The 13,805-nt window shown below is 49.2% G+C and overlaps 1 protein-coding gene across 1 annotated transcript in view; it reads left to right on the top strand.

Moving 5' to 3' along the window:
- Positions 1-223: 223 nt before the first annotated feature.
- Positions 224-13,805, top strand: part of RAC2 (Rac family small GTPase 2) — a 113,380-nt gene continuing 99,798 nt past the window's right edge. The window contains exon 1 of the mRNA XM_057387788.1: positions 224-347. The gene's annotated coding sequence lies outside the window, so the exon portion shown is untranslated. The remainder of the gene's footprint in view (positions 348-13,805) is intronic.

Below are 13,805 nucleotides of genomic sequence, written 5' to 3'. Positions count from 1 at the left end.
CACACACACACACATTCACACACACACACACACCCTGGATCTTCATCTGTGGCATATTCAGTTGCCATTGGAAACCTAAGAAAGAAGTGAATCTACCCTTCAAGTCTTAAGCTGGTGTTTTTTTCCTTTTTTTTTTTTTCCCTCCCCGTTCCTCCTCTCCTCACAGAAGGCGAAGTCGTTCGCAATGAATCCATGGCAGCTTCGATCGAGCGGTGAGCTGGAGCACCTACTCACAGGCCATTCCTTCATGTGACTGAACAGAGACCTTTCCCAGCGCTTGCCAAGGAGAGCAGAGCCCTGGATTTACCTCCCGCGCACCCGGGCAGCCCCAGCGCAGGCACTGTGAGGTAAGCCAGCCTCGGCACCTCTGTCTGTGCCTCTCTTCATCCCACCCTCCCTCCCTCTCGTTGCTGGTTCCCCAGAGGTGTGAGGGAGGAGAAGGGCAGGGGTTTCTGCCGTGCTGTGAATAAACCTAGGCTTTCATCAGCTCCCTACCCACAAYGGAGAGCTGCTCCCTCCGCCCCGAGCCCCTTCCCTTGCGGCTCTGCATGCGTGTGCGGGGAGGGCTTGTTTGTGGAGCGGCCGGGGGAAGCGCTGCGGGTCCCCTGCACGCAGTCCCGAGTGCATTCCACCCCTTTCCCATGCCTCCCTGGGCACACACCTGTCTGCTCCTCTCCATTCGTCATTTTCCTCCACCTCCCCTCTTTCTCGGGAGAAGGGGCAGCCAGGCTGATTCTGCTGCAGCCGGGCCAGCAGCAAAGCTGGGCTCTGCAGCCCTGGCCTGGGTCACCTCAGGGATGCAGCTCGCAGCAGAGCCGGAGTGGGCATCCTGCTGCCGGGAATGGGACATGCAGGGGAGGATTCCCTCTCCTTCCTTATCTCGTAGATATTTTGGGGATCCCAGTTCCCCACAGAAGATGCTGGCCTCCATTTCCTAGCCAGGTACCTCCTCTGAATACCCAGCCCCGCCTGCCACAGCTTTTGGGGTGATGGGCATGCTCTTTTGTCACTGCTTATCTGCTGTCCCCTGGTGCTCCTTCTCAGCTAGAAGGGATGTTTTCCTACTGGAGACGGTGTGTTTCGTAAGCTGGGAACGCCGTGTGCCCTGCACAGACAGTGAAGGGGCCCTGTGCCAAGCCTGACCCATTTTGGGGCGCAAAGCTCTTGGGAGCACCTGAAAGGGCCTCCTGCCGCCCGGGGCTGCCCTCAGTGCCCCTTTCCTCAGCTCCTCTGCAGGGAAGGCAGAAGATCAGCTGCACTATTTCCATGCCACGTCTCCGTGCTGCTGGAGCTGCTGCGGTGTGGGGATGGGAGGGGAGTGGGAGCAGCTGTTTCTCCCGGAGCCTGGGCAGGCCCAGACGTGCCGCCAGCCCTTGAGGAGCATGAACGTGCCTGGAGATGTCTTTCCCCAAAATAGACCCTAAAGCAATGAGCTGCTGGCAAAGCAGTGGGTAACCTTAGAGGAGTGGATTCTAAAGGGGAGGTTTGGGAGTTTGCAACCTGCCAGGCTGTGGTTTCAGGCCCTGCTCAGATTCTGGAAGAGACCAGGGTTTTCCAAGTCAGATGTTGGGGGCTGTTGTGTTTCTCTGAGGGGAAGGGACTGGCAGGATCTGTGCTACTGTTCAGCCCCAACAGTGCTGCTGGTGTGGTGTCCCCTGAAGGAGAGGAGGGGTTTTCCCCTCCTGCCCAGGCCCCACCTGGTGATGCTGGCAAGGAGGGTACATCTTCCAGTGCATCTTCCAGTGCATCTCTCTGCAACCACTGCAGGACCCTGCCATCAGTCTTCCCCATCTGCAGTTCCTCAGTGTCCCTGATCCACTGCTCCAATACCTACCCTTGTACATGAACTGCTGCCTTTGGTGCCTCTTGCTGGTTTTATTCCTTCTTTGGGGTACCCCAAGCCCTGCTTATCCCTCTTTCAGCACCTGTTCCTCACTTCTCATCCTTTGTGACCCCCATGCTGGGCAGAAGCAGCTTTGGTCAGCCTTGGGAAGGGCTGATGCTCCCAGGTGTGGTTGTTTCTGGCTGCTGCTGCCAAATGACCATACCGTGAAGTGATCATTTTCCCTGTGGTTCACACCCTCCGGTGCACATGTGACAAGTGACTGTGGTGTTGTTGATGTTCACTGTTCCTCTTGGCTGGAGCCTGGCAGGGAACGTGCCCATGCAGCTTGGTATCATTGCTGTAGAGTTTGCAGAAAGCAAGCTCTTCCCATATGGAGTCTCCAAAGTCATTTGGCATTAGTTAAATTCCTCAGTCCTCTCAGGACATGGCTTTGTCACTGACTCAGGGTAGACAAGACAATAAATCCAGCTCTAGGAAGCTTGGTACTGGATCAGAACTGCTGCACCTACGTGGTAGAAAATGCTGATCCAGTATGAATTCACTCTGCTATTTGAGATTTGTTTAGAAAACAATGTTGGCTTAACTCTGTACTGGCAAGATTTATGTTATGTTGGGTATTATCTGTCTGCACAACCCTATCGTGGTGCTGGCTCAAGTGCTGTTTGTGTGCCACATCTGGCACGTGCTCCGGATCGTGCGTGCTCCAGCTAATCTGACAGATGTAATTGCACACTGCAGCCAGCCTGGCTCAGTTCCTCCTGTTGGGCAAGCCAGTCTGAAAGAGGGTTAAATTACAGTTTGAGAGCAAAATGTGTCCCACACCAGCTAGATGGTGGAGAAGAAGGCATTTGCTGGGAGGAAGGGCAAGGAAGCATTGTCTCAGCAGGAGGGTGTTTTTCTCCAGCCCTGCCCACTCCACAGCCCCATGGTCAGTGTACAGGAGAGGTGTGATCATTCTGCACAGGATCATGTTGGCAGAAAATGGGGTTGCACCATGGATGGAGGCCAAGTCAGACCCATTGGAGGCAGGTGCTCATTTGGGACAGCAAACCCTCACTGTTATGCTGCAGGGACTTTTTCCAGGTTTGTCACTCAGGTGCTTATCTTGCTGAGGGAGGTATTGTTTGTGCTGAAGGGTCAAAGGGCAGGAAGGTGGTGAGGTATGGTTTGCCTCATGCATGTGTGTGGATGTGCACATGCCTCTGGTGATTGGGAGGAGAATTTGTTGACCAGGTTTAGCTGTCTGAAGTGAGTTTTGCTTTAAAGCACAAAAAATGAGCTTTTGGAGGTTAAAGTCAAGAGGTGACACTGCCCACCAAAGCTTGCTGCTAAGGTCTCCTGGATCCTAATCCTAGCACACTCTCTCACTGGTCACCATGCTGTGCCACGATTTCCCCTACCTTGATGTGGAACAGAGCAAACTGTGGGAGAGGAGGAAGCTGGGGAGTTGGGATGCGAAGGAACAATGCTTCAGGCTGCACAGAGAGATGCTGTGGGGAGAGGGAGGTTCAGCCTGCGGACTCTGCTGACATGGCTGAGTGCTGTCATTCGCAAGGGGCTGGATGCCGGAGGAGAATCTGTAATGACCCGGGAGCTGCGTGCCAGGACCAAGGCAGAGATTCACTCAAGCCTCTGTTTGTTTGGGGAGAGAAAGGGAGTTTGTGGCTTGTCGCTTGGGAAACAGAGTAGAGATTCAGTGCAGAAGGACAGGCTTCTTGGCTGGGCCTCCCCGGGCAGCCGTGCCACGTGTCTGTGTGTGTCAGGGGACGAYGAGGACCCTGGTACAGGCCACGACTGGCAGCTGGCCATCCCCAGGCCCTGTCATTTCACCTCCCCCTTGCACTCTCTGCACAGCCACTGCTGAGTGGCTGAGAACAGCCCTGAGACACACACACATGACAGCCCAGTGCACGTGAGRAGAGGGAGACAAGTTAAAAGCCTTGCTAGAAGAGCAGCTGGATGGGATTCTTGCTACCTCCCTGCATGGTTTATCCCCCGTGCAGTAGCACAGCATCTGTGCAAGTGTCCATGTTGCTTCATCCCAGCCCAAAGAGGCACCCTCAGCAGGGCTGTGTCTGGTGTGTGGGGAGCCATGCTGGGCTATGTCAGGGCATGAAGAAGACCTTTCCCCCCCCCCAGGTTCCTCCTCCATGTCATCCCACTGTGAGCCCTCTCTTGCTTCGTGAGGCAGAGACCTGCAGGGAGTAGAGGGAAGTGTAGCAAGGGGGCTTATGAGACACACAGGGGTATGGAGAGGATACAGACATTGAGATGAGGAAGAGGGAGGACCTGACAGAAAAAGGACAAAGAAGCGAAGAAAGAAAAGGGTAGAGAGAAGGCAGGAAGAGGAGCAGCATGTCCCTGAGGTGACAAAATGGTATGGCAGTATTTTATATCGATATTACAGAGTAGAGCTTGACCTGACCATGTCTGGCAGGGATGTAGCCTCAAAAGCTCAGTGGCTGGAGGACCAGCTCTGCACAGTAAACTGCTCATCTTCTATCCACCTCCTTAAAGTGGATAGGGACTATTAATTAAGAGACTGGCCAGCCTGAGATTGTCTGGCTTTGAAATGCCTTCTCCTGTGCGTGTTTGTCTGCTCCTGATATGGAGGAGAGGAATATGGCTGAGAAACCCCTCCTTGTGTTCTCTGTCCTCCTGGCCCTCCCCGCATGGAGCCAGAGGAAGTGAATGTGCTGCCTGGCGCTGCTGAGAATTGCCTTGCTCTGTACTGGAGGGATGTTGGTGAGGTCTTAAAGGGAGCCACAGGCTTGCCTTTAGATGGATCCCCAGAAAAACTTATGACCACATTACCTCACATGGGCAGTGTCTGCAGGGAATTAATTCAACAAGCTACATGAGGAAGAGATTTTTCTACAATTGCCCCATCAGCATGTGCCATAAGAACTGAACAGTAGCAGTTAAATAAGAGGGATTGATGGAAATTTCTCTTCCTTTTTTATGCAGGTGAACATCTATCCACAGCTGGTTATGTGTTCACTGTGACATAAACCTGAAGGTGCTTCTTTTTCATGTCAAGCTTCCTCCCCTGTAGGTGCTTCTTCTCCATCTCAAGCTTCCTCCCTGACTTCCTGCTGTAGGACCAGTGGAAGGTGTGGCTTAAAGTGAGTGGTACATCAGGGCCATCAGGCTGTGTCCCGATCTTAACTGCCATGCCTTTAAAAACCAGCCAGCATGGTGAAATCTATCGGGAACCAGTCTGGCACAAAGGGAGAAACATTCATATAATAGGGCTACTTATTTGAGTTCTCCAGCATTGCCCATTACATTTCATTTCTTGTGGCTGATGCAGTTGAAAGGCAATCACTGGAGCTAACAGCCCAGCATTGTTCTGCTCACCTTCTGATTTACTTCCTTTCATCCTCACTGGGTTTCATCTCCTCCCAGGTTCATGCATCCCCCAGCACTGAGGTCGCTTTCTTTTCATTGCACCTTAGGCTGTATATAATCAAGCTAGCGCTCTTCCTGCCCCGAATCTTCTGGGGTCAAGATGGAAATCACTATTCAGCAAGAGACCCAAACAAATGAGCAAAACTAGCCTGGTTGGTCAGAACAGGGTGGAAGTTATCCAAGAAAACTCGCATTGATCAATTCCAGTCACCTCCTGTGCTTAAAGTGACTCAGTATCTCCATTTTTAGGATGTTGCTGGGGAGCTGAATTCTCTTATGATTTCTCTTGTATCAGCTGTCCCTACTGACGGTGTTCGTGAGATTCTTTTCCTGTATCTGCTTAGATGAGGATCTGTTGGAAAATATGCTGGTAGAATAATGGGTGCTGGGACAAAGCAACTCATAAAAAACCCACAAACACAGTGAAAAAAAAATCCCAGCAACCACAAAACCTCCGCCCCCCTTTCCCTGAACAATAAGTTATCAAGTCCAGATGGTTAAATCCGAGAGTTTGGAAGGAGCTTAAGTGATTGAGCTGCTAACAAAAATATGCAATCTCTTGTGAAAAAAAAAAAAAAAAGCTACTGATTCGGGGAATTGGAGAAGACCAAATGTTGTACCTATATTTAAAAAAAGGCTTCAGTGATGATCCGGGGAATTAAAGATCAGTAGGCTTTGCATCTGTATCTGGTAAACTGGTGGGAATGATAATTAAAAAGCAGTGCTTGAAGACATCTGGAAGATTGTGGTCTGATAGGGCCTATCCACCATGGGTTCAGCAGGGGAAAACTGCATCATGCAAATCTTCTACAACATTTTGAATGTGTCAATAATACAGTGGATAAAGGAGAACCAATTGATATAAAGTATTTAGACTTCCAAAAGGCTTTTGAAATATCCTGCACTTGAACTACTAGAGAAGCTAAGTAGTCAGTGAGAGACAAAATATTGCCACAGATCAAAAACCGAATAAGAGACTGAAAGAATGAGGGGATTAAACAGTCAAGTTTCACCATGGCAAAGGTTAATGTGGCCTTCAGGTTCTCTTCTAAATCCCTTGTGATTTACCTTATTGTTTAATGAATTGGAACGGTGGGAGGAGAGATACGCTGTATGGAAATCAGACAAGACAAAATTATTATGTTGGCTGTGGACAGAAAGGGCTGTGAGAAATGCCTGGAAAAGAGAATTAAGTTAAATRAACACACTGTGCTCTGGTGAATGAAACTGAATGTTGGCATGTTCAAAATAATGTGTGTTGCAGGGCAGACTCAAAACTCTTTAGATACCCAAAAGGTCATGAATCAAGGGTATCAGCCAAATGAAACTGAGGGTGAATGTCTTTGCAGAGCTCTGCCCCATGCTGTGATGCCCTTGAGCAGGCAAATTAGCGGTTTGGATGCAGAGGCAGTGGGTAGAGAGGGCTCTGGAAGAGCTCTTGGTACAGCTGCAGTGCTTCTTCATTCAGAATTGCATGCCAAACCCGGGTCAGCCTGTTTCTGAATGGATGCTTGAGACCTGAAGGGCCACTGAGGTGACACAGAAAGCCTGTGATCACCCCCAAGTGAAGATATGGAGGAGACAGGGGTTGTTGTTGTTGTCAGACAGTAGACTGGGAGTGGATGGTGGAAGAAAATAAAATTATGCAACATATGAGGATATCTGTCCTTCCTTTCCTCATAACCTAGGAGTGAGAGAATGCACAGTGAAATTAAAATGTTTGGGATTCAGATTCACAGGGTTGAACTGTAGAGGTCTAAGGCATAAGAATTTGTCAGGTCCAAGAATTTAGACAGGTTCATAGTGGCCTTTTGTATTTTGGGGAGAACAAGAGTTTTGGAGCCTGAACCTGCAGGTTCAGTCTTGAGAGCCTATATTAACCTGCCAACTCATAGCAGTAAATAAGAAAATTGAGACAGGAGCACATCGTCCCTCATTTGTCTACTTTGTTGTTTTTCCACCTCTTTGCCCCAAAAATCCAGTGATGTTTTTGCTGAGAGCCAGTATGGCCATTTCTCTGACCTAGAATGGTTGTTCCCTAGTGTACATCTTATCTACTGGGACATGGGCAGTGAAATTTTGTTCATTCTTACCTCTTCCTAACACCACGTGTTCAGGAGCATCTTCAAGCTCAGGAGAGAATTTCTCAGGGAGAAATATGAATCAAGCTCAGATTTCCTTCYGGCATAATGTCAAGGTCCATAGTATGAGGGAGGATTTTCAGCCTCTGAGTTTGAACTTGGTTCTGGTGAAAACCAAACTCCAGCCCTCCCGCAGAAAAGGTGCAAACCCACCTAAATCCTTGATAYTGCCTCAGGTCAGAAATCTAACCTGCCAAGTTCCCAGAGATTCCTGGGAGATTGCCCATGCTTCCATCTTCCACCTGAGCTATGGATGTAGTAATCAGTGCCAGGATAACAGGATATACAGCAAACTTTCCAACTGCCAGGCCAGGCTGGAGCCCAGAATTAAAAATCTGCTGGGGCTGAAGAGAGAAGATAAATCCCTGAGCCTATAGAAACTCTGAAACCTGAGTCTATGAACACATCCTCCCTGTCCAACAGCATTCACTACCCAGGAGCATGGTCCCAGTTCCTGGGKTTTTTTTCTGAGTCCATGTTATAGGGTGCTGAAATCTTCAACAGCTTGGCTAACTGATCCTGTTTGATTTCTAGCTATTTTTGTGCAGTTACAAATGTGAGTGCAGCTATACACAAATCCCAGACTCTTTGTAAGTATGTCTCCTTCCTGAATAGCCCATGAAGTGTGAGCAAAGTGACTGCTTCCTCTGGGAAATGTTTTTAAGCCAGATAAAGAAACACTGAGGATCATGACAGCATGCTGCTCTTTGCTGGATCTCCGAGTTCTCTTGTATTCTTAGAGCTGTGATTTGTTTTGGTGGGTAGCTTGGAGCTACACCCACTGCAGCTGATGTGGATAGAGTGGGAGCAGCCAGGCTTGTGTCCCTGTGCCAAGAGACCTGGGGTCAGTATCACACCTTTCCACGTGGTTACAAGATCCTGTGAGGCCAGAGGGAACTTTGGCAGCGTGTCAAAGCCGACATCACCACAACCCCTGCAAACCTCTGGGGCGGAAGCAACACCTTCAACACCTCTCCCAAAATCCAGGAGCTGGGGTCTCTGGGGGCTGAGAGACACTGACGTCACTCACACTGCGTGCCAGCAACCCCAAGGCTTTGGAGATGGCTTGATGATCACTACTCTATTATAGCACCTAAAAAGACCTCTGGGATCAAAAGATGATTGCATCTCTGCTCTATTACAGCAGCCAATGAACCTCCAGGGCCAAAGGATAAATGCACCATCTCTGGAGTATTATAGCACTTAGAAACCTCACTCACTGACTCACAGCTGTCTGACCCTCTCCACCACAACCACTTTCAATTTGTCTCGGCACCCAGCCACCTTCTCTGCTGAGGTGTAGCTGGATAATCTCTGTGCTTTTACAGTGCCTGCCTGTGCACAGCACTGACGTGAGACCACACTGTCTTCTCACTCATTATGGTACTGGGGTGCAGCAGTGGTGGGATGTGTTTGCCAGACTTTTGGTCTATGAATGAAGCAAGGAAGCCCTGGAATAAACCATTTCCCTTTAACACAGCAACTGTGAACCTCTGGTACTGCTCTGCTGTGGCAGGTGATCTGTTCCTGCCTGGTATAGGGAGGGGGCTCTTCTCAGACTGTTAGAGGTGTTTCAGAGGACAGCTCAGCCCCTGGCAAGGGCCGTATTGTACCAGCAACTGGAGCTTACTAATGGCAAGGGGGATATTTTGAATGTCTGGTCAGTGATCCTGGCATTTAGAAAGCATGAATTAATTTCTCAGACACCCTAGAGAGGTGGAGTTCTGTCATGTTATGAACCTGACTTGTAGATTCTGGGGAAAATCCTAAAAGCTTTTGGTAATAGAGGTTTTAGTGAGTTTAATGCCGATGGAATTAAAAGTCTCTAGGCACCCGTTGTGAATGGATTTACATCGGGGAGATTAGAAAAGGGAAAACATTATTGGTGTCCAGGAAACTCAGGAGAGCAGCTGTCAGCTGGTTTAGATGGAAAGTTCCCCTGTGGGCAGGCGCCCTGGCAGCCAGACAACACACACGCACACCCCATGGGGTCGGCTCGCACGCTCCTGGGCTGGGGACACGTCCCAGGGCCCGCTGGGGTCACGCCGCATGTGAACATTCGCAAAAGGATGTTTGCACTCACCAGTTTTACGGACACATTGAACATGATTTAACACAGGAATGGTGTCTTTATTTTGGCTGGCATCTCTTACACAAAGACCCATTTGCCTCACTCAAGCGCTGCTGGCCTTTCCCAGTGTGCTCGTTACTGTTTGCTCCTGCTGAGGAGCATGGAGAAGAAATACCTGCCCTCCTCCCTGCCTACAGACACACCACACTGTGCAAAGCAGTCTCTCCCTTCATGGGTAGGCCTTTTACAGTCCCCTTTCTTCCCAGCAGAAAAGTACCCGATGTGTAGCTATGAAGCGTAACAATGAAGCACAGTTAAAGTGAACACTGGACAGGATCCTTACGGAATAATTTTGTGAGGTTTAATAATTTCGTAGTAAATTTCGGCCAGCTCACGAAATTCCAACTTGTCTAGGAGGCTTGGGGAGGCATCTCTATATTGACCAAGTTCTGCTCCTTTTTCCCAGGCCTTAGTGTTTGCCTCTGCTGGAGAAAGCATCTGGAGGTAGATGGTCCTTGCCTGTGCCCTTAGATAAGTAAGGCATGATCCTTATGGAGAGTTTGGCCTTTCTTGGACTTCCCTGTGGAGGCTGGGTTGCTGAGGCTGTGCTCTTTGCTCAGGGATCAGAGAGGCAACAGAAGAAAAGACACCAAGAGACCTGTGGGGAGAATGAGAAAGGTTATAGCCTTAAGTACATGAGCTGGTTATGCTCCTCTCGGGAAGGCTCTGAGAGATGCTGTTCCCCTCGTTATTTCTCTCCAAAGTCCTCATCACTTGTTGGTGCACCTTTTTGCGAGCAAAGATCAGGGTTCATCCACCCTGGCCTTCTGTTTAAGTGGTACATCATGAAGTTGAGAATTTAATTCAAATCCTGTTTTGAAGATCTCTATCTCCTCTGCCACACAGGAGAACTCGCTGAGAGATCAGGCTTTGTTAAAGCAGGGAGCTCCCTGCCCCAGGGAAGATGGATAAGAAAGAGAGCAGCCCCTTGCCAGGGCATGCAGGTAATAACCTGACTTTATCAACTAAGTGCCCACAATCAAGCCAAGAGCAGAGTTGCACTTTCTTTGTAGGGTGAAGATAATGCCCTGTCCACAACATAGAGCAAGGAGCTGGGATTCATGCCATGTCTTTTCTTCCTGCACAACATGGATCACTGCCTGTTGACTCTGTGGGGCTGGRTGGGATAGAAAGGCTACTGGAGTGGTTGACAGTGCCCTCAAAATACGGTGTCAGATTTTAAGTACCAGGGGCAGAGCAGACACGATGTCTCTGGCGCCCCTCCCAGTGAGTGGGTAGGTGCTACCAGGGTGTCCACACCAAGGGAGGAGGAGGAGACTGGGCTCGCTTCTGCTTTGGCTGCATCAGAACCTGTGGATGTCAGCAAGGAGAGCCGGCCTGGAATCYGCTTTGCAACTGGCACTGCAAAAATGTTTTTGTCCTTTCTGCATCCTGGGTGAAAGAGCTTCTATCCCACCATTGCCTTTCCTGAGGCATCTGTTTCTGTCAATTTATCCACGAGTGCACAGAGAACATGGGTGCAGGTGTCCCCCCGTGCCAGAAAGCCTTGCTGGCTGTCATAATAAGCTCATTCAGGCAGGATGTTTTCACCCCCCTCTAAACAGTAGTCATTGTCTATTCCCAGGCAGAACGGTGCTTCTGGAGGACATCTAGCACAACTAACTCATCATGACAACCAGCAGCAACTTCAGGCTGCTTTCACAGAGCTGTTTGTGGAATCACCTCAGCCCTTTAGCACAAGATGTACATTTGTAGCGAGCTCTGCCACTACACAAGAGGGAGGCTTCTGCTTCCTGCAAGTTGTGTGTCCTTGGCTAGTCCATGACTAACATGTTCATGGCTGACAGGTCAGCGTGAGATGGGAGAAAGGGGATTCTCATCTCAGTGGGACCACTGAGAACAAATGGGCTTTGCAGCAGTGCATTGTAAGCATCTTTTGCAGCAGTAAGGATGTGATGAAGTTGTCAGCTGTGGTCTTAAGGCCCTAGATAGAAGCAGGCTCGTAAACACATGATGGGACACACTCACAGCTATCCTGGAGATGGGAAAAGTTATTTGAGGGCAGCCGCTAGGATTTTCAGGATCTGTCAGTTACTTTCTGGGGATGAGAAAACATGACATGTTCCTGTTGGGACTGACTAGCAGAGATTCCAAGTCCTTCATTTGCATGATTACCAGTGTTTATGCTCACTGTTATTTCAGTGCCTGTCCTGTGTGTGAAGCTGTAGCCTCGCCACAGAGCACTGGGCTGAAGACACTATAGTGGAGGCTCAGTGCGCCTGTGRTTTATGGAAAGAGTGCAAACTTGCCTGCAAATCCACGTGGATGTCAGCATGGTTTATGTTATCTGCACCACGGTGGTGTGTTACATTCTCACAACACGTTGAGGGTGAAAAGGGGCAGACGTTTCAGAGGGAGCTGCCTCTGGGCATTGCTATTTTTTACTTCCTCCCTGGAGTTGGTGGGCCTGGTAGTGTTGCAGGGTCACATGTATGAAGAAACCTGACACCAAGCTGGAGGACCCATGAGGCCGTGTCATGGCATAGCCAACAAAGTGAGCTGCTTGCTGTTGCTTTGATGTGATCATATGACAGTTTGATGCTTTATTCAAAGCACTGGTTACAACTTCCTTACCCTTCTTTCCCAAGCACTTCGAGGCCAACTAATTTATTAATAAATTAGAGGGATTAAAATAAACAGTGCTTTGAAAATCATTAGGCATCCCAAATGCCTGGAAACAAACAGCAGTTGAAGTAAAAATACAAAATGCAAATAGGCTAAGAACTGGGCCATAAAATATTGTATCCTAGCCCAGGGGCAGCTCTGGAAAGAAAAACCGTTTTTTTCCGTCTTTGGGGAGAAAATAGTACTGAGGTTCCCTGAATGAGGAATGGTCCCTGCCCCAGCTCCTGCAGTGGTACAGAGCCTGCCTCACCAGTGCCTTCACTGGCTGCAAAACAGAGATCTGGGGAGATGAGGCCATGAGCACCAGCCACGGGGCTGGAGCTAAGGCAAGATCTGAAGGCTACAGACCGGGGACCATCTGGGTGAGCAGCTGTCCTAGGCAGCTCCTTCTGCTACTCTTGGTCCTGACCCTCACCCTCCAGGCACTGCATACCCAATTCTTTCCTCCTCTCAGGTCACTGACTTTCTCACTCCAAATTCAGCTCCTCTTTCCCTCTCTGAAGACCCAGGGATTGACACAGGCAGTTCATGCAGCATCCACTTTATTCTTCCCTCAGTGGTACCAAAGCTGGGCTCTGAATTGGTGGCCACATAAGCAGGAATTCTGGCTGCTGCCAGAGCAATGAAGCCACATTACATGATGACTTATTCTTTTTTCTGCATCCTGGCCAGGGTGATGCATTTATGGTCACCAGCTGCCTTTTTCTTGTCAGTCTGTGCCAGTTCACAGACACACTATAAAACCACTGTCCTAGTGAAGAAACACAGTCCCCAAGGACACCACACAGGGTGCAAGTAGTGGATGAAGGTATCAGAGGTTATCTGATTCTTGTGGTGTTTTGGGAGATATTTATAGGGGGATTACTTGGAGAAGGAAGTGTTTGAAAAATGCATCAGAGCAACATATATGTCTTTGATGTGTTTAAAAACTRGTGTGGTCCTGCTTAAGAAGTGGAATAATGAGGGCAATCAGTCTYGGCTCAGTAGGATGATTTTTAGGCCAGAGAAATGTGAAGAAATCACAACTGACTGATGTTCCCCGCCCAGTAGAGAACAAGGAGATCCAGTTTTCCAGGCAGTTGTTGGAGGTCCTGTATTGGTGATTGAGATATTCACCACCTTCAAGACTGAACTTCTATCCATCCTTGGAGAAGACTGCATATTTGTGAGGAGGAGGAGGGGTTCAGCTCTGAGAAGTCTGCCTGATTCAGGAGTTGCCTGGACCATCTTGAGTTTCTCTTGCGTGACAGACTTCTCAGGCATCGCTGGCCAAGGAGAAAGCAGTCAGACAATGAAAGAAAGCTGGCCTAGGAAAAGGCAGAGCCTGTCTGATAATTGAATACTTCTCCCTGCCTGGCCAGCATGCTGTGAGTGGAAGGCATCATGAGGCCAAGTGCCTGCCACTGCCAAGGGACTTTTCCCCTCCAACAGCCACTGGGATTTCTAATCCAGGATGTATAGGACAATGCTGTCATGTTAGTAATGGTATAACTCTCTTAGCAGTCTACTGGTGTGACAGAGTCACAAAGAGAACAGTGTAGGCTGAATATGCACTCATGCTTGCTAAGCCTGTAATCCCAGCTTTGATTTTTGTTCCCTCTTTTCATTTTTTTTCGTATTTTTTTCTTTT

Source organism: Malurus melanocephalus, unplaced genomic scaffold (genome assembly GCF_030028575.1).
Source record: "Malurus melanocephalus ecotype Western Australia unplaced genomic scaffold, MMel_1.1 scaffold_17, whole genome shotgun sequence".
In the NCBI taxonomy this organism is placed as follows: domain Eukaryota; kingdom Metazoa; phylum Chordata; class Aves; order Passeriformes; family Maluridae; genus Malurus; species Malurus melanocephalus.
Note: the sequence above shows the minus strand (reverse complement) of the source record. Positions and strands in the feature narration are given on the sequence as shown.